The 22,089-nt window shown below is 31.4% G+C and overlaps 1 protein-coding gene across 2 annotated transcripts in view; it reads left to right on the top strand.

Annotated features, from left to right (window-relative positions):
* The first annotated feature begins 9,692 nt into the window (after positions 1-9,692).
* Positions 9,693-22,089, top strand: part of LOC127714446 (uncharacterized) — a 29,660-nt gene continuing 17,263 nt past the window's right edge. The window contains exon 1 of one of the 2 annotated variants that reach the window (XM_052220504.1): positions 9,693-10,047. The gene's annotated coding sequence lies outside the window, so the exon portion shown is untranslated. Of the gene's footprint in view, positions 10,221-22,089 lie in introns of both variants that reach the window. The other variant, XM_052220503.1, reaches the window with a different exon arrangement.

Here is a 22,089-nt window from a genome sequence, read left to right as displayed (position 1 = left end):
TTATTCGGGAATTACCTCTAGTAATTTATTTGAAACTGTTCACAGCACCTCATACTGCGTTACATAGCAAATAAAATGATCACAACCAGAATCTGTTTATTGTTTGACGTAGTTACTTTATCGAGGTATTAAACTTCTAGTTGTCTAATTTTACTACGTCTACTGCATCAATACGTCACATGAATTAGAACTAAACTCAATTTAACTCTTGATATGTATTTGCTCCCAAAGCAACAAAAGACATGTTACGTTTCGTTTTCTATCTTCACCCAACAATTTAATATTTAAGTATAAAAGATATGTTGTGTTACTGCTGTTTAGTAATTCATTGTCAATTTTGTATAAAGTCAATACAATGCTGGATGACTTGCTACTGTTATGATACTACGTTGGACGGATAGTCTACCAGCAACTGAAGTTGAAACATGTCTAACGATTTCAAAGTCATTAACAAAAATAGACTAATTAGAGCAAAGTTAATACTAAGATAACATGACAATCCGAGTGTTCTGAATGTATTCTGACATTGCCTAATTGTGCATATTTTGTCGTAAATTTGTTTCTTTACTGTTATAAAACGCACTTTATGTACAAATTTCAATCATATCCAACAAAGACATATGATCTGTAAATAGTCCATGTAATTTGAGCTAGCTTTCAAGTTTGCTTTGCTTTTTAAGTAACCATGGACATTCGGCATTGTTATGATTATCTATATAACGTGTATTTTTTTTTTTGTCGTTTGTTATACCGATGGTGTAAGTTTCTCTATGTTCTTTTTGTTGCCATTCATTTTAATACTTATGATGTTTATGGATCTTTATAGTAAACCCGTTGGATGTGTACTGATTGACACTTACGTTTGGGGAAAATGACTTAAAAATTAGTTGTAATTGACTTTGAACTAGCTCTCAGTAACTGCAAGTACTTTTAATCGGTGATTTGTGTCTATTTGTTTTTGTTCGTTTTTTTGTTTTTTTTTTTGCTTCGTACAGATTTATTGAGTTAAGCCATTCGCAACAGATTTTTACAGTTTGTTCTTGTGCATTTCATGTCGGGGCCCTTTATAGCTGACTATATACGATTAGGCTTTTGCTCATTGTTTAAGGCCGTACGATGACTTATAATTACCTTTATCTTTGTCATTTGAACACTGGTGGATAGTTGTCTCATTGTCATTCATACCACATCTCCTTATTTTTTAAGCATCTCGAAATGCCTACATTTGATTATGAAATATTAGCACGTTTTATTTCAATCTTAATCTGAAATCTGTAACTGAACATAATTACTACTGACAAATCAATCTTGTTGTTTACAACTCCAAAACAACGGTGATATTCTCTGCACTGCATGTACTTTACCCCTTTACCCGTGGTTTGTAGCCAGGAAAAAGTATGACCCTTTATGGTGTTTGCTATGTAAAAGTAACATTTATATTTAGAGAGATTTAAAGACAAATTTTCGGTTAGAAAAAATGTATGGAAAAAATATAAAAAATATTGAATATGTTGGAATCGATAGAATTCAATATAAAAATAAGGAGATGTGGTATGATTGCCAATGAGACAACTATCCACCAAAGTTCAAATGAAGTGGATGTTAGCAATTATAAGCAACCGTACCGCCTTTTACAATGAGAAAAACCCATACCGTATAGTAGGCTATAAAAGGCCCTGACATGAAAAATATGAATGAATTCAATTGAAAAAACTAACGGCCTAGTTTATAATAAAACAATTTACGAAAAACAAATATGACAGAAATGAACCAACGACAACCACTGAACTACAGGCTCCTGACTTGGTACAGGCACATAAAGAATGTGGCGGGGTTTAACATGTTTGTGAGCGCCCAACCCTCCGCCTAACCTGGGATAGTGGTGTAACAGCACAACATAAGAACAAACTATAAAAATCAGTTGAAAAAGGCTTAACTCTTGAGATCAATTCAAAGCAGAAAAACATCAAAATTTGGTTTAACCGATTTATTATTATTTCACGGTCTTCAATGGTTAATGAAAATATAGATAAATAAGTAGCCCCCTCCAATGTAAACAAAGCTGAGACATGTACTACAGAGATAAAAAAAAAAAAAAACAGACATCCCAAATCTGGCACGATGAGGATGTACTAAATAACATAATAAGTTTTTGGGAAGTTGATAGAAAAAAAAATACTAATCATTATGTTATTGAAAATGCACAATGAATTTGAAAAGAATTATAAATGCAAGGAAAGGAATGTGTTGGGATGTGTTTATGCGTCGATGCATTGGTTAACTCTTAAAAAAAGAGGATGAAGGTACCAAAGTGGAATGTAAAACTCATAAGTCGACGAAAAACTGACAATACCATGGCATAAAACGATAAGTCCATAAAACACTACATAGAAAAACTAAAAATTGAGCAACACGAACCTAAGAGCACAAATACTTTTGTATTTGTATCAGTACGACAAATCTTCCTTTTTCAATGAAATATATCAAGCAGATCTGTTTTAAATGTATTACATGGTATATTAGTATTAAAATAAACATTGTCAGTTTCTTCTGCATGGGACCTAGATTACAAATCCAGTGAGGAATTTTAGTAACTACGAAATTATGCAAATTAAAAAAAAATATGTTTAAACACATTTTTACCGATAACAAAATTGCCATTTTCTACTTATTCTGAACAAATTAAAAAAAGTCAGGAAGGAAAACAGATGAACGCAGTTAACAAACTGGGAAAAAAAACTTTCTTGCATATGACACTCAAGTACCTTATGACTAAGTGTGCACATTTATCCTTAAAAGATATGAATGTGTGGGTATTCCTTTTGATAAGATGCACACAATTGTAACATATTTGGTCGATAATGCTGTTTGTTATACCAGTTTCTGTATTTTTGGAGAGACAATCAATTTTCATAACAATTTAGAAAAATTTGACAAGAACATACAAGGATTATTTATTCAACTACATACTAGATAGTCTATTTGTCTCATCAATTCCCAGGCTTAACATCAGTAATATTTGAATGAATTTACCTTTTAATTAGCGTGAATAATATTTCTCACGATTCAACTTGCTTTCAGTTACCGTAGACTTTTGTCATAATTAATATTGTATCTATTGTCATGTTTGAGCTACCAGTTCAGGTCCGTCTTATTTTATGTTGTAACTAAGAATATTATAATTAAGATGAGAAATATAAAAAAGCAACGACAAACAAACCACAAACAGTTATGTGATGAGGCAGCCTTAGTAACAAGCGAATATTTTAATAAAGACTGAACTGAAAGCTGATAATAAACAACACAAGGTTCTCACTATGTATTCGCTTCTTAAATTTGACAAGAAACCTTATCAATTTCGTTTTATTTCTGCAAAGACACAACAAAACATCACTTCATTGGTGTTTTCTTCAACAATACCTGCAGATATACATCATACACTTTAAATAAATATCCCTACTTCTAGGTGTGAAATATGAAAACTTCTTTTACAAAATCTGTTTTAAAAATTATTTGATTAAACGTAATCACTGTCAAATTCAACCTGCATTTTACTACTGTTTCAAAATGCGATTTATTTTCAGAGAAACAAAGTATTATTATAAGTGTATTATGTGTATGTTTTCATCGTCTGTAATACCGGTACTATAGAGCTAAGTGCTCGTTGTAACTTGTCATTTATTCTACGTTATGATATGTACTTGTTCTTGCCATTCCAACAAATCTTTGAAACCATTTTAAAGTTATATCAAACGCTACCGTTAATTTCTACTAAAAACTCCCGTTCAAAAGAAATTTATGCGGGAAAGAGGAGGAAAGTCTGTGGAAGTTGCCACCCCCTCCCCCGGTTAGAGCGTCGGTGTGAATTGTGGTTTCACACTTCCATTATTCAAAATTTAGCAATTAACAGTTGGGGACTGGTTTTTATTTTAAGGACTTCATCAAATGCCAACAGAATTACTCAAAAATCAACTGGCATATTTCTGACTTGGTACAGAATTTTCCGAAGAAAATATTAACGTGTTAATAAAGCTAGCTTAATCTGTTTATAGTTCCGTTATGTTGACATATTGTTTGTGCAACACAAACAGACATATTCGGTAAACGTTAGAATAATTGGGATTCAGCAGCCTAAATAGTGTAAAAAGTAAAACAACAAAAATACCGAACTCCAAGGAAAATTCAAAACGGAAAGTCCCTTAACTAAAAATGTATTAAAAAAAATCCACCGAACTCCAAAGTAATTTAAAAGAAAATATATAATCCCAAAAAATATACACGGACTCTTACAAAGACGCCAACAAAAACAGGTTTTGCAGTTGATAGTACAGTATAGTAAAACAACATGACAAATGCACACTTTCCCAATAATACAAATTAAGTAACATATATGTTACCCGCCATAACATTCCCAGGCTTATGGCGGTAAATAAAGGCAACAGTAGTATACCGCTGTTCGAAATTCATAAATCGATTGAGAAAAAAACAAATCCGGGTTACAAACTAAAACTGAGGGAACGTCATAATGAAAAAACGTCGATGTAAACTCACGTAACGCAACCGGGGCACTTGTTATCGAATGTCCAATTATATCATGCGGTAAAATAAAGTTTTATTTTTTTTATGACTTTAGGAAGTTTGAATTTTATATTAAGATGCACAAAACAAGTATATCTTTTACGGAAAAGTAATAATTTAGGTTAAAATTCCGTTTCGAATCGTGTTCTAAATTCACACAATTTATCTTTTATATTTCATCGCGTAAATCACTTTCTCCTGAATCATTAATATGTTTTCGATTATAAAAAATGGTTTAAACTATATTACCATTGCAAGATACTATTTAGAAAAATAAAGTATCGAAATTATAACTTTCCCTAAACAGATTGGCAGCAGGTACACCAATTATTTTCATATAATATATGCATGTGTTGTTGACAGTTTTTTTTTGCATCCCTTTTACCTACATACCTTAATATCATTGGTCATGCTGTTTGATTTTTCATCTTACTCTGCATTAACAGATCTTTGATTTAATCACTTTGTCAGGATACAAGTACAATATGTACTCACAATAAGATAATAGATGAACATTAGAAAGCATATCTAATAATCCACAGCTCCTTGATGGTTTAATATATATCTTGGTATTTACCTTTTTTAGCATTAATGTAGTTTTCCTTACGAAAAAAGAAAAAAGTTTAAGAAATTATGATTTTGATTACAGATTCCGGTACATTGTTGCTATAGCAACCGAATAAAAATTCTTCAGTTAATTAGCTATTAAAGCTACAATAACATCTTAATTAATTAAAAAAGACTTAACCCCCCCCCCCCCCCAAAAAAAAAAAAAAACAACCTTTTATGACATACCAACCATAATACATGAACATAAATGTGCAAACAATTGTGAAAAAAAATGAAATTTTTTAATAAAATCGAAACTAACAAAAATGACCAACCATAATTTGTTATTTTGAAGAATATAGCAAACAACTTGTCAGGGTGTTTTGAATCTATGGATACTTAAAAAAAATCCAAAAAAACTCATTTTGACCCTGGCACCTCCATTAGCCTGAAAATCTCATGGATGGTCACATATAAATACGAGGGTATACACAATGGAAAGGACAACTTTTTATATGCTTAGTGTTGAATTGAATCAAAATGGAAGTATTTTACTTCAAAAACGGCTAAATAATATTATGGACTATGGGAATATCTTATCATTTTTCTTTTAAACTACTAGTACCTTTTAAGATGATAACGTTGATATTATTTACTCGATCGCAAGATATCTTTTATAACAGTATATGATTTTATTTCTTTTTATAATTATCAATCTGTTTTAGGCGATCTAAATACCTCTGCGTGTTTCTTATTTTGTTTCATCTAAGTTTTACTTTCATACTGTTTGTTACTTACATCTTTTATATGTTACATTCGTTAATGTTTCAATTCTATGGAGAGTAGAACTGGTGTTTTAATTTTTTAGTATCCTCTTTTTATCAGTACTTATTCTGATGGGATAAGCCCGCTTTTCTTGGTAGTCTACTAGAACTCCAAACATACCACGATTATACCCTCTCTTTGGAGTAAACCCGTTTTCCTTGGTAGTTTGCTACGACTACAGAACTACCGATAGTCATACCCTATTTTAGCTATTGCTTTGATTTTACTACATATTTCACTTTTGTTGGGTTTATTGTTTGTTTAACAATGGACATTTTCCACAACATTTTATTGTTATGATTAAGCTTTGACTTTAATCAAAATTTGTCTATAAGAGAAGTTATACCAATAGCTATAATCACGGTTCATAGGATAGATCAAACTCCTCAATTATAAATCTACAGTATTGACGCTAACTATAGTTATGATTATGATTCTCTTTAAAGGGATTTAAAAGTAAATCGTCAACTTATCATTTACTATTGTAATCGCTGAAGTACATATTTAATACTTTGAACAATGAACCAACACAATTTTATTTTTACACGTGAATTAATATCTTATTCTTTTATGGCTCTCAATTAAACAAATGCATTTCTTTTCATCCTTAACAGTTTAATAAATTTGAACCACCTGAACTTTAACTTCCAAACAATATAAGATTTTAAAGTCTCCAATTTTTTATTTTTATTTTCTATTCTTTTATACAATCCTTGAATTTAAAGGATATTTTAGAGAATTTTTTTTTTTTTTTTTTTGATTTTTTTCTATAATCATATTTATGTTTACATTTATTTTCTCAAGTTAAGTTTATTTTACTGAATGTATGATATACACTTATCCTTACTAACATTAGTTTATAAAACTTTATATTACTTGTTGTTTAAAGATCACTTCTTTGTTTTTCTTTCACGTTGTCATGACATAAAAAAATATAGATATACTAATTACACAAAGAGTAACAAAAACTGTTAATTTAAAATCCTCTGTTTAAAAGTCCAAAGTTCGGAAAATGGCTGTACCAAGTCAGGAATATGACAGTTGTTTTCACTGGTTCCGTTGGTTGATGTCGTTTGATTTTGTCTGTTTTTATGGACTTTCCCGTTTTGAATTTACTTTGGAGTTCGGTATTTTTGTTATACAATTTTGCCTAGTCGCAATGGTTTTTCGAATACCAGTTATGGGATTTATTTCGTACGCTTACGATTTAACATCAATCTGAAATGTCGACGAAGTTAAATTATATTTCAATTCTTAAAATACTATCTACATAGTTTCACACAAATAACGTTTTTTGGCACAAATCCGACAACACAAATTGTAAACTGTTCTTTGAGATTCGGCTTTCTCCTTTCAATGCCAATTATTGTCTGCGTCGAAAAACTGGCACTGCTGAAGATAACCATCAGGGGAAACTACTCAGATATTACTAGTACATGGTTTCTCCCAATGGTATTATATCATTTCTCTTAAATGGGAAAGCGGAGGGGAGTCTGCGAAAGTTGCCACCCCTCCCTTAGAACGTCGAAGCGATCCGTGGTGTCATGTTCTTTCCATTCAAAATTTATAATTATAAACAGTAGGATAACTTACGAGGCCTATTGTTGAATAAAAAAAATAAGTTGTCAGTTTTATCTTCATTCTGAGTTAAAACATACAAGTGATGTTTGGTACTTAATGGTTGCATATTTAAGACCCTAACACCAAGTGCTGATTGTACCCGTTTCATTCACCAATTAAAATACGTTTTAGTTCAGAAATCTTATTGTGGAAGGTTTCAATTGGTTATATCATTTTCATTTTACACAATTCGGGAGCACTACTTTAGATAACCTTAGAATATAGTAAAGTGCTTTCAACCATTGAAATTGTAGTATTTCATATTTCATAACTGAAGAATGAATGTAAAACATGTTCTAAGTTCTAACATACAGTTAAAAAAAGATATAAATGCGTTACAACTCCCCTGACAAAAATAAACTCATCATAGATACCAGGATTAAAATTGTGTATGCCATTGTGTTTCTTGGTTAATGATGACTTTTTTCAATATGGTAACCAAGGTAACTACTATACAGACATAGACTTAGAAATTTGACAGGATTTCCAATTGAAAAAATCTTATTGTTTTAAACAACCAAAATCAAAATCAAAATATTTTAAGTGAATATGAATAACTGCCAAGACCCTGCTTACTCCAAAATGACTAAAAAAATAAAACAATATCAAGAAAATATAAATAGAATGAAATCTGATAAATGAAATATTACCTAAACATTTAGGTCATGTGTTTAACTAAACTCTGGACACTAGACCTGTGGTAAAAATACCAATTTCAAATATTCCGATACTTTTAAACAGAGAGTAAAATCTACTTTGAATTTCATCAAGAAGTAGGATTAGATGAACAGAGGTCATTGGGTTTGAATGAAATATACTTGTAATTCAAATTGTGAAATTTATTAATTTCAACTGATTATAAACAAAAGACAATTCATCACTAAAAGATAACATGATTTACTTTCATACTTACAATTAAGAAATTTATACCTTTCGTCGTACTTCTGTGTCATCTAATGCCTAAATCACATTTTATTAAAATTTCCCTAAATATAATAAATTCCTTTCATCACTAAGACTAGTATAACTGAAATAGCTAAAATGATTAAAACGGAAGTTATTCAATAATTATATGGAATGCAATAAATTCTTGAATATAAGCCAATCAAGAGGTAATTTGAGCCTGAAGTACTTTACAATATTCTAAGTTTGAATATGATATAAGTATATGAGAGAGAATGATAATCCTTTTCCTATTGCTCGTACTTAATCGTGAAGCTCTTACATATACTGTTATTATGTTTTCAGGACAATTTAGTGGGAATTCAATTACTCAACTATATTTTTTTGTTTAATTAGACAATAGAAAAGAACTAGCAATATGTACATGGGGAATGGTTATATAGATAATATTTGTACAATGTAGGAAAATTTAAAATTTATTTTACGAGCTTTAGAAACAGAGAGAAAAGCGAGGCTTTTGTCTACAATGTACGAATATTGTTTTTGTCCTGCAATTTAACATTTACACTAAACGTAAATTTGTCTTTACTTCCCAAACGTTGGATTTGTTTCTAAATGAAATCAGCATGACTTAAACACAAGCCACAATGAAGACCCCATGTTAAACTGTGACATAAACATTAATTTGAATATAACCGGAAACTACTAACTATACTATACGTTTATCGCTTCATATTATCTGTCAACCTGTATTTGTATAGTAGAAAGGTCGATTACAGGATTAAGTTTAAGTTGTCAAAACATTATTTGAATCCTTTGTGTCATGTTAAATGAAATGGGTAGTATTTTACTTTAAAAATTTCTATATCCACGGTAATATAATATTATGGGCTGAGTGGTAATCTTGTTATTTTTTAAACCACTTGTACCTTGTACATGTTGTAAGATGATAACGTTGGCAATTGCCATATAATTATTTAAGAAATTTATAAGTTTTAAATGAAATATTGAAACTTGTTTACTTAAATATTTTACATTACATAATTATCAAATTACCATAATTACAGAAATATAAATCATATGGAATGTATTATGAACATTCTGTACATGGAAATAATTGCATGATCTGCACTACATTTCTTCGTATTTTTGAGTAAATGTTCTTTCATAAATAGTGCCCTATATTTTTTTACATCCACTTCCTTTGGTTTCTGGTGGATAGTTGTCCCATTTGCACCCATACTACAGCTCCTTATTTATAGTATGAAAGGACTACTTAGTATTACTCATTTTCTTAATGTGTATTCAACCGTGAGTCAAATGACGAAATTACGTTGAAATGAGTCAATTTAAAAAAAATGCATGATTGTTACTTGGATTTATACTTGAAGACAAATCTGCAGTAGGAAAACTGTACAAATGAACAAAATTGAACCGAAATGTTCGAATCGGTTAAATCCAAGACACCCATTTCGTTTAGGCGATTTTATACACTTTCTTGAACAGTAAATACGTCTTCTAAGGAGATAGAAGTTTTGACAACCTAAAGAAATGCATGATATATTAAATATGGTAATAGAGTTTAGATAAATATTAAAATACTAATCATTAAGTGATTGATAATGGATATGTTTACGTCTATATGATGATAATGGATATGTTTACGTCTATATGATAGAGATAAAAAAAAACATTGATAAAAGTAAAGAGAGGATTGATATTTTGGATGTCTATATGCGTTCTTTGTGAGTATTTCACCGATTCATTGTTTTACTCTATAGTAAATCTCTTTCTAATCGTCCTTTTAAAATCAAATCTATCATTTAGAATAACACCCGTTTGAATTATACTATGTAAATGACATATTAGTATAATATTCGGAACTGTCAGTTCCTTCTGTAACCTAGATAACAAATAAAGATAAGAATTTGGCTAACGATGAAGCTATCTAAAATAATATATATATATTTCAGATCACAGCTTTATCGTTCACAAAGGGTGTCATTTGCTACATGATCTATCCAAGTTGAAACCACTGAAAACAATTTAAATAACTGAAAAGTTCACCACTTCAAATCACGCTCAAGTCTCATTATTCTTGCAAGTGGTGAACATTATTTACGGTACCAAAATGCACTGCACTAGATGGGCATTTCGACCATAAATGTCTTTTCAGTGACACTCGAGATCAACATATTTGAAACACAAAACGTTGAAGAGCCGATTAAACCATATAGGAAAGTGTGGGTTTTACGTTGATAAAATACTCACTATTGTAACAGCTTAATATAAAAATAACATGATTGCCAATGAGACAACTTGCCTCCAGAGACCAAATGACGTAGACATAGCAAGCTATAAAGGGCCCCGAAATAACAAGTGTAAAGAAATTCATACGAAAAAACTAACGGCCTGATTTATGTACAAAACAATAAATGAAAAGCAAAGATGATTTACAATAACAATAAATGTCGATACTTGTATTTTGGCATTGCACAGGGTAATGTTCTTCCCAGACTCTTAACTTAAGAACGTGTTAGGTGTACTGAACGATACTTTAATATGGGAAAAAATTGCCTATTCATAAGTTGAAATCAGTCCTTTAACTACCTTTCAGTAACCACATGTGCCCTGTAATCGGTATTTTGTGTCTTTTATGATTTTTTAGTTGTTTTTTTGTGCTCGATGATCGATTTGATTAGTGGAGACTTTTCTACCGATTTTCACAGTTTTTTCTTCCGTTTGTTATCTTGTTACACTCCTGGCAGAGGTAAAAAAAGAATGTGAGCGCTATCAAACGTGTTTTTATCCCCCAACATTGTTTATTTTCCTGTTCCGAGCCAATAGTCTTTAGTGCTGTGATTTTCATTGAAGCAGTCTGCCATTAATGTTTTTCGTTTCGTGTTATTAGCTTAAATTTATGTTGCATGTTTTGATGTTAAAAATTTGAAACCAATATCTTATTATCCTTTTTTTAATCATAAAACATATTTCTGCGACTAAAATTAACCAGATTTTTCAATTGATTGATTTCAGTGGCTAAAATTACTTACGAAGGTCGTATTGAGGACAAGAACAAGTTATTCAAAAGCCAGAATAAATATGGACCCGTAGATAAGCTGGTGAACATTGTCTGCCCATAAAGAGAGAACGTTGGGGAGGGTTTGATATGACCAAAAGGGGACTAAAAAGAATAGCCAAATTCATTTAAGGTCAACTTTGCCTGAGGGAGTTGAAAACTTAGTTTCTTAATACTTTCTTAATACATTAACGGGGAATTTTATAATAGTATAACTCATGTCAGTATCGAATCACTGGCTACTTAGCTGATGAAACCTCCAGTTCGTCAACAGTGGTATCGACCCAGTGCTAGTAAATGACCTTAGGTCAATTTCGCCTGAGGGAGTTGAACTTTTTTTTAAAATAATTTCTTAATTTATCAACAGGGTATTTTAGAATTGTATGTCATGAATCATGTCAGTGTCAAAGCACTGACTATTGACCTGACTATACCTTCGGGACAAACAGTCCGCAAGCGTTGGCATCGATCCAGTGCTTGTAAATGAAAATAACACACTTTATACAATTCGTGCGTCCGAAGCGCTTTTCTGAACTTAATTTCATCAGGAACGCTTAAACATAAATATTTGAAAGCCAGGGATGTGTAAATACGTAGAAACGTTAGGAACTGTATAACCAAAATGGACCTAAAAGAATAGCAAAATTCATCCACGGTTAACTTTGCGTGAGGGAGCTGAAATATTAGTTTCTTTATAATATCTTAATTTAAATTAGACGCACCCAAAGCCAAGCGGGCCAATAACTCTATTATATTAACACGGTATTTGTCTGGTGCTGTGCAGAGGCCGTCAATTGGCTCTTCGTTATTGAGGTGTATGTTCTTATACTTTCACAGTTGGGGCATTGAAATTGCTGTAGAGCCCTTCCGAATCGTTTGTCCTATTTATATGTAGTTCATGACAAGTAACTTTTAAAATATATACATTTTGATGTGAACCGTGGTTGTCTAAGTATGAAGATAAGAAGAAGTGGTATGATTGCCAATGAGACAACATCAACAAGAGACCAAATGATATAGAAGTTAACAACTATAGGTCACCGTTTGTGTTTGTATTGTTTCTGTATAAACGGTTGGATTTTTGGGCAATTTATGAAAGTAAATGTGAGATTTATTTGCCAGATATAATTTAAAAAATGTTAATATTACACTTCATCTGTGTTCTTCGATGTAAATATGTGATATGATAACTTCTCTTATGTGTTACTTCATTATCTCACTTTCAGCAAGTTTGTTTATTGAATTGTAATGAAGTCCATCCGAATAGTTTGCCCTTTTCAGTTTCCTGACAAATTATTTGATATATATTTTTTATGTGTCCCGTGGTTGTCTAAGTTTGTATTGGTTCTGTATTATACGGTTAGATTGTTAGGCAATTTATACCAGTATTTATTAGATTAATTTGCCAGATATAATTTATAAACTGTTAATATCACCCTACATTCTGTGTAATTATACCCCCTCTCCAATTTCATTAAGAATAACAAACAGAAGATAACTGTATTTATTTTAGTATTTGTTGGCAAGTTTAACAGTTTAAACGAGGACACATTAGCAAATTGCCAGTAAAAGACCAAAACAGTTTTTTTATGATCAACGAGACTTCCACTGCCCTCGAACTAGTCCAGTGTTAATTTTGGAAGGGAAACATGCTCTACTTTTAAAATTTGGCGCCCCACTAAAAAACAACGGTGAATAAAAGAGAATTAATGAGTTGAGCATGGGTTTGATGTTGTATATCGTCATTATGGTGTAATTACTGTTGAGATTGACGTATAACAGAAATGAGAACAATACCATAAAAATCTTAGTACTTATAGTTTTGTAAAATGATTAAAACTATAAATACAGCGAAATGCGTAAAATTTTGAATATATAATAGGTTATCATTTTGTTTATTTGATTATTTGTTTTATCTGTCTCTCTAATAATCAAGATAACACATTACTGATGTAAATATTGTTAAACCGGTATCTAGTGCACGTGACTGCTACAGAATCATAATACATCTTGTGAAATGTAAGATGAGAAAACAATCACAAAACTTTTCATTTTGTCATCTTTTTGTAATATTATTTGTCTGCTATTAAGTTTCGTCAGCGCCACACAACCTTTTTTATATTTCTTTCTATGTTTGCGTTATAAAGCAAACCTTTGCGAAATAACGCAAAAATTTGCGTTAAAACGAAACCTCTGCGTAATAACGCAAACACTATATAGTATAAGTATATTCAAATTCGGCTACATTAACCGGGTCGATTTTTTTATTTTCTTCGGTATAACTTCAATTTAGTCAATTTTCTTTGTAATATTCTCCTGCTCATTATTATGACATCATATATGCTACACTCCAGCATTTTACTTTGCAATAAGTGCAAATAGTGAGAAAAACTTATAAATGCAGCCTCCTCCATTTATAACAGCTGCTTCCCTTGAAACCTAAATAAGAAATAAGATAAAACAAGTGTTTGCGTTATTTCGCAAAGGTTTGTGTTATTTCTCAAAGGTTTGCGTTATTTCGCAAAGGTTGCGTTATAACACAAACATAGGAAGAAATAAAAAAAAAAGTTTATGTGGCGCTAATAAGCTTCCGTAAATTTCAATATAGTTTTTGATTATAAAAAATACAAAACTTAATGAATAATTAAAATCAAAATGTTTGCAATATAACGCAAAGGTTTGCGTTATATCGCAAAGGTTTGCATTATTTCGCAAAGGTTTGCGTTATAACGCAAATATAGGAAGAAATATAAAAAAAAAAGTTTTGTGTGATGCTAATACGCTTCCGTATCAAACACGATGATTTAAAGTTTCTTTAAACCCTATGACAATTAAATAGACAAATGCATCATTGTTAATGAGCCTTTAAACTGATAATCTCAGTGTAGAACTATATAAATTTTAAAGTGACATTCATGGAGAGAGAAAAAGTCTATATAGTGTGCAGTACATAATTTGTTGAAATACAAAAAAAAAGAAATAAAAACATAGTAATTTAAAAAACGAATTGTTTGTCTCTACAGAATTACCCTTATATTCTAATATTATTAGAGGTGTGCCTGTCCATAGGAATGTTTTAAATATTCATAACGTAAAATATAAAATTACATTATCAATCATAGGGTACAAGATATATTTACGCCAATGACATCTTTAAATAAGTAAGTCAACGGGAGCCTTTCTATATCCTTCATATATTTAAACAAGTCTAAATTGAAAACAACGTTCAAACCTATGATTGCGTTGGATAAAAACCGCAATTTTTATACGTGTGCATGCAAAACAAATTTCTTGGTAGAGGGGTCTAAATACAGCACTAACAACATTTTCCAAAAGACCAAAAAAGTGAAAAAGTATATTAACAAAACGCATTTGACTAGCAGGTCGAACAACAGATGTTCTTAAACCCTGCTGACTGCCATGGCGATTGCCAAATAAACGGATCACCAGATGTAAAAATGGATCTTAATTATTAATTTAATACTAAACAGGAAACAATAAACTTGCTGAAAAGATGGTATACCGCAAACATGAGTTGCAAAAATTGGTACACCATATCCGGATTTCGACAATTAATGTCTCTTCAGTGATGTTAGGAATCGAAACGGTATTTGGAAGGTCATATAATTTACCTCAATTTAGGATTGACTCTTGAATTTTGAAGAGTCGAAATAGGATGAACGGATTATTTAAACCCGAAGGCAAATATAATACAAGCCCAAACGAAAAAATATAAACAAGTCTAAATTGAAAACAACGTTCAAACCTATGATTGCATGCGTTGGATAAAAACCGAAATTTTTATACGTGTGCTTGCAAAACAAATTTCTTGGTAGAGGGGTCTAAATACAGCAAAAACAACATTTTCCAAAAGACTAAAAAAGTGAAAAAGTATATTTCAACAAAACGCATTTGACTAGCAGGTCGAACAACGGATGTTCTTAAACCCTGCTGACTGCCATGGCGATTGCCAAATAAACGGATCACCAGATGTAACAAAATGGATCTTAATTATTACTTTAATACAGAAAACAATAAACTTGCGGAACAGATGGTATACCGCAAACATGAGTTGCAAAAATTGGTACACCATATCCGGATTTCGACAATTAATGTCTCTTCAGTGATGTTAGGAATCGAAACGGTATTTGGAAGGCCATATAATTTACCTCAATTTAGGATTGACTCTTGAATTTTGAAATAGGATGAACGGATTATATAAACCCGAAGGCAAATATAATACAAGCCCAAGCGAAAAAATATAAACAAGTCTAAATTTAAAACAACGTTCATATATTTAATATTTATATACAGTGCACAAACTCGCTTACTGCTCTTGAAGCTTTTAAAAACAAAGCATCTGATATTCGCTAACTTAAACATAACCGTTAAAGTTATTGAAAAAGGGACGGTTGTGTGTGTCAAGTAGATACAGTATCGAAGATATTGTAGATATTGTTTTCTTGTTTTACGTTTTATTTAGTAAAAATTCATACAACACTTATCACAAACTGCAAAATCATAAAAAGATTGCACCGACGTTCGACCTCATACTTAAAAATCTGCATTAGTAATAACTGTAAACATACTCAATCACTGCTAACACCCACCCAATCACTGTTAACACCCACCCAATCACTGTTAACACCCACATATAATCATTTCTGCAATTGAGTTCACTTGATATATAAAATTTGAGGTGATTTAGTTCAATGCTATATTCATGTCGATATACTTCTTGCTTTATGAATGAAGTAGGCGTATGATTTATAAGAGATTGTGAATGTCAATGTGATCTTATCCAATTAGAGCTTAAATCACGCAATTGAAGCGCTTTGAAACGCAATACACTAAAAAGGTGTGCAAAATCTGGCTAACACCATCTATATGTCATGTGTCGTTATCCGTGATGAATTTTTGAACGATTTAAGCATTTCTGGTGCATTTAAATTACAGAAAATGACAACTTCAATTATGTTTCATGTCGGCACAGAAGTGAGTCGGAGACGAATCTCCACCAGCAGTGGCATCGACCCAGTAGCCAGTTCAAAGCCAAATAAATAATAAATAGCTCATGTTTTCACACACTAAAATATCAATCAGGACACCTACAGTGGATTTAGTTTAAGACGTCATTAACAAGCCTACATATAACAATCTTATAAGTGTAAAGGATAAAATAGTCTGGACATTGTGTATTATTGAAGATTTCATTTTAATATTATTAATTTAATGATATACAAATGATTATCTTTTCTGAACGAAGTTGAATGTGGAAATGAAAATCGACAGCGCTTGTCTGTGGAATTAGTGTTTGTGTGTGCATTTTTCACGGTCCGTCTGTGGGTTATAACAACATTTGCACAACGATAAAGAACAAATCTTTGATCAATCGTCATTAAATTTCGTATAGATAATTGACATTGAAGAAGAGTCTCAACTTCGTTTTAACGTGCTAGTTCAAGCTGACGTCATGAGGGTCCTGGTCAAAACCTTGTTAATCCATTTCTTTGACATACTTAATTCCGATAAGAGACTAAATCCTTATGTTTTTTTATTAATAGATAAAAAAAAAAAAAAAAAAAAAGACTGAAGTCAAGGATCGAGGTAAATTAAAACCTGTCAACTTGAAATAATTTAACCGTTTACTAAAAGTTCAAATTTGTTGGTCTCATCTGTCGTATTCATTCCAACTTGTTCATACTCGGGCAACTTGTAGAGCTTGTACGATTTAAAAGGCGTTTAACTCTTATAGGTCTGATTTGTGTCTACCTATATTTGTATATAATGATTTATAATTGCATTTTTTTTAACTTCAGTTATACATAGAAGTATTGTCTAAGAAAAGTACCACTACTTCTATTACTAATGATAATTAACTGCAATGCTTCAGAAGCAATTGAAGGTCTTTCCACCTCACATGTTGATAATTAGGGATTAAATGAACTTTTATACAGATATAATGCAAAAACTTTCAGAGTTCGTAAACACAAATGGGGTCTGAAGATAACTTATCTTGCACAGATTGCAAAAGCAAAAACATGTAGTTTGTAGTTTTTTTCTTTGAAATAAAGAAGATTATCAGCTATTTTCGGTGTCAACTGACTTTTCACTTACTTTTTAGCTTACTTTTTACTGATAACAAAAATGGTTTCTATGTATTTCCTGTGAAATTAGGAAGATAATTAGCTACTGTCGGTGTATAAAATACCTGACCTCCGGTGTCATATGCTATCTTTCATTATACTGATTCGAATAATATATGGGTTTTCTATACTTTTGCTAGAAAAAAGAGAGACGTTTGTCAACTTCTGGTTTACAAAATGTCCTTCCGGTTGCAAATGATATGTCATTTGACACTAATTCTTAAAAAATATATATGGTTTCTAGGTACTTTAAATGAAATAAGAGCAATACTCACTACTTCCGATTTACAATAGGTAACTTCCGGTTGAACTGTTTCATTGTCAAATGTCGTCAAGCCCAACGCAAAATACTGTATCGCTTTATCATGTACAAAAATAAAGTAGCAAAGGTGAAAATCTGGAACGTTAAATTGACCTATTGATCTTGACCTCAATTTCAAGATCATGGTTGTGGATCTAAAATCAAAAGACCCTAGTTCTATACTATGAATGGCAAAGAAGTTATCCTGCCAAACATCTTCTCATTTAACATATTTAAGGGGAGAAATTTACTAAAAAAAATACCAGACAACATAGACCCACATGCATTGGCGTTGCATCATGTCTCAACTTACAATTAGCCAAAAATATATGTCAATATACTTTACGGTTTCTGAGGAGTTGCGATAACAGTTAGAACATAACCTTGACCTTTGACCTTGACCTCAATGGACCAAGTACCTCATATCAAAAACCTATATGTCTCTATGTCTTATGATTTATGTTACACAACATACTACGTATGTCAATCACACAAAAAAAAAATCTTTTTAAAATACAATACAGTACAACAATTGTATAGTCTATTAAAAACGCCACAAAGTGAGGTATAATTACAAACAATTTATTTCGATGATTATTGTCGATTCTAGGCTCCGTGTTGAAGGCCGTACTTTGACCTATAATGGTTTACTTTTACAAATTGTGACTTATATGGAGAGTTGTCTCATTGGCACTCATACCACATCTTCTTATATCTACCTTCTTCGTGATAAGTAATGACAAAATAAAGTAAAAATATAATAGTTGTATAGCAGTGTACAAAATGGTGACAAAAATGTACATGTATATTATACTTTGTAACGCTGGCCTAGGAATTATTCGCCAGGTCAGTACACTCACATTCAATTTAGTTTGCACTCATATTGACTTTTAAAGCCTATTTTCTTTCAGTCCAGAAATTGATTATCAAATTACATGAGTTTTTTTTTTAGAACTTCTGAATTCTCACAGTCTATTAGCCATATAAACTTATTTTCTGGATTACATTTCTTCAAATTAGGATATGTATTACAAAGCTATTTGATGTATATTGTTTTACAAGTGAGGAGAAAGTGGGCCTTATATTCCACTTTCTCCTGGCAAAGTTTACATATACGTTCAGAAGATAGATTTTGTGTGTATCTTTCGTTTGTAATTTTCAGATGATGATCCCCAATTCTATGTTTTGTTCATAATAGTCATTGTTTAAAGTTGAACAGGTTAAAGTAGGGTTCGAAATTGAAAACTGTTTTGAAAAAACAAAGTGTACTAATTTTATCATTTTTGTTATTTTTATTTCTTACATCAGTAAATATTCCCTTTCCAATCTTTTCTTAGCATGCGGCATTAAGGAGTAAAAGCAAAGACTGGTAGGCTCGGAGTCAGCATAATGTGTCCGGATAGGCTTACATTTCTTCTTTCTTCCTGATGATACCTTGTAAACTAGCAAGTTAAAAATCTGGCTCAGCGTGTCGGTCTAGAACAAAGCAGGATTGACATTCATATCGCATTACATGTAAGATATTCTTGTCCTGAAAATGTAAACAGGTAAATTTTCGTGACATATTTTTTTTCGCGGCAAGACATAAATATAGTGAGACAATGTATAGCTTGCCCAATTTTGTGTATATAGCTTCCAGATTTATTCCTTTATATCTTATGCAAAAAAAAAAAGGAAGTAGGGAGAAGGAATTGCATGAGAAAAAAAATTGGGTAAAAATTTTTTAAAGTTAAGTAGTGATTTGGTCTAGTTGAAAAATATCTAAAACTAGTATGTCTGAAGCTGTTAAACTGAATACTGATCCTTTGACATAAAATTGTCCATATCTTGAGTTAGAGCTGGTAGACTGTTCTATATTTTTTATATAATTTGTCCAAAAAGTAGTGCACTGCACTGTAAAAAGCTTCTTGAGAAAAAGCAGAAGCGATATTTTTTGCATGTATTTTCTAATAGAATTGCACTACTAATAACTGTGTTCTTGGGCCACATGAACGTATATGAATAGGATATTTAGAGGACCAATATATAAATCCGAGATCCGACAAATTATTACTGTATTTCTAATTGAAAGGATTGTTAGATGTCAAAACTTAAGTAAACTTAAGTTAGTCTTATAAAGCAAGCCGAAATTTCGGATATTGTAATATAAACAAAAACCGTTACAAATATGTAAATGACACCTGTCAATCAGTGTTTTAAAATGATTACCTCATTGTTTTTGCTATCCAGATTAATCGGATCAAAAGATCAATTAATTAGCAGTAATCCAGACAGTATTTAAGTCACTGTTAATTATGTCATTCTTCTTTGTTTAATGTGTATGTGTTTTTACAAGCTAAAATGACTAACACCTTGGAATCTATAGTATAGTTTTATTCAGGCAAATTCAAGCACATATATGGCAAATATTCACAAGACAAGACAAGACAAATAATATATATACTTTTAAAATAGTATCATAAAATATTTTAAAAACAGTGCATAGAAAAAAGTCTGCGATATCCCATAAAAGCTTACATAGTATAGCCTATTTTCAATGGGATTTTTAAGGATAAAATCGTCCTTAAATTGTTTTGGCAGTATCAATTTCCTTTTTCTGGTATTCCGGTATAGAATACTTGGTTACGATAGTAAACAACCGAAAAGGAGAAGAAAAGTTTAAGGTTTAAATTTAAGTAGATATAGGAAGATGTGGTATGAGTGCCAATGAGACAACTCTCCATCCAAGTCACAATTTGTAAAAGTAAACCATTATAGGTCAAAGTACGGCCTTCAACACGGAGTCTTGGCTCACACCGAACTGCAAGCTATAAAGGGCTCCCAATATGACTAGTGTAAAACCATTCAAACAGGAAAACCAATGGTCTAATCTATATAAAAAAAACGAGAAACGAGAAACACTTATGAACCACATCAACAAACGACAACCACTCAACACCAGGTTCCTGACTTAGGACAGGTGCAAACAAATGCTGCGGGTTTAAACGTTTTAATAGGCGCCAACCTTCACTCTACCTGAAACAATAGTGTAACATCACAACATAGAAAAAGTATGTAAGTGACTCTGCATATTAAGACAGTCCAAATTATCAATATTTATTCAAATAACTTTAGATTTTAAATGAACCTGTCGCGTACGTTATGAACTGACAGTTTGTGTATATAATATTATGGAGTATTGAACTTTTAATTGTGTGATAATAATTTATATTCGTGGTGGTGGTGGATATCACTTCAGCTATATCTGGAGGTGTGCCTTGACTGGCAGCATTTATTATACAGATTTCAGATTACGTCCCCTTTCAAAAAATTCTGGTACCGAACCTGCAATATTTTCAAAACAAAAGTAATTCTAATGTTAATGTAGTAAACTAGCTATTTTGGGTGAGATCCAGAAATTCAAAAATTTTAATGATATAACTATTCATGTACCATGTCACAGTGCATCACATTTGCACTTAAAAATCATTACGTTTGCGCGCAGCTTTTGATTGCATTTGCGCGCATTCAGTATTCAGGTTAACTCAGGCAAATACAGGTAGATTATACTTATATATTTGGGCGACCTACATTTGCTCGAATTTTAACTTTGAGAGGTATTATGTTTGCGCGAACAAATGGTATTCACTTTGCGCAATGTTACCTTAATTTACATGAGTTTTGACCTGTTTTTAAAAACCTGATAAATATATAATCAGAGAAGTCTTTATTCGTTGAGCTGAATTTTGTCCGTGTCTGTGCACAAGCTGGGGTATTGGTCGCCTAAACTTGCAGCTTAATAAGTATTACTTGTTGTCTTTCTATTTTCCCCGTAAGCAAAACTTTACATTCATGATCAGTCCTTATCTGATATTTGCATATTTTCTTGGTTCATCTCCAGGGAATGTCGTCTCCATTTTTTATTCAACTTTATATCTAGAAGTAATATACATCCTCCGAGTATCAAGGACTTTAAAAAAATCCTTTGTTTGTTTCAGAGATGGTAAACTCCAATTTGAATGTCGATTTTCACCTTGTCATTTCATTTCTTTGTTTTTCAATTTAAATCTATTTTGCTTATTTCAGAGTTATGATTGTTTCAATAATGT

This window comes from Mytilus californianus, unplaced genomic scaffold (genome assembly GCF_021869535.1).
Source record: "Mytilus californianus isolate M0D057914Y unplaced genomic scaffold, xbMytCali1.0.p SCAF_9, whole genome shotgun sequence".
Classification (NCBI taxonomy): domain Eukaryota; kingdom Metazoa; phylum Mollusca; class Bivalvia; order Mytilida; family Mytilidae; genus Mytilus; species Mytilus californianus.
The sequence above is the reverse complement of the archived record's forward strand: the minus strand, read 5'-3'. Positions and strand labels throughout refer to the sequence as shown.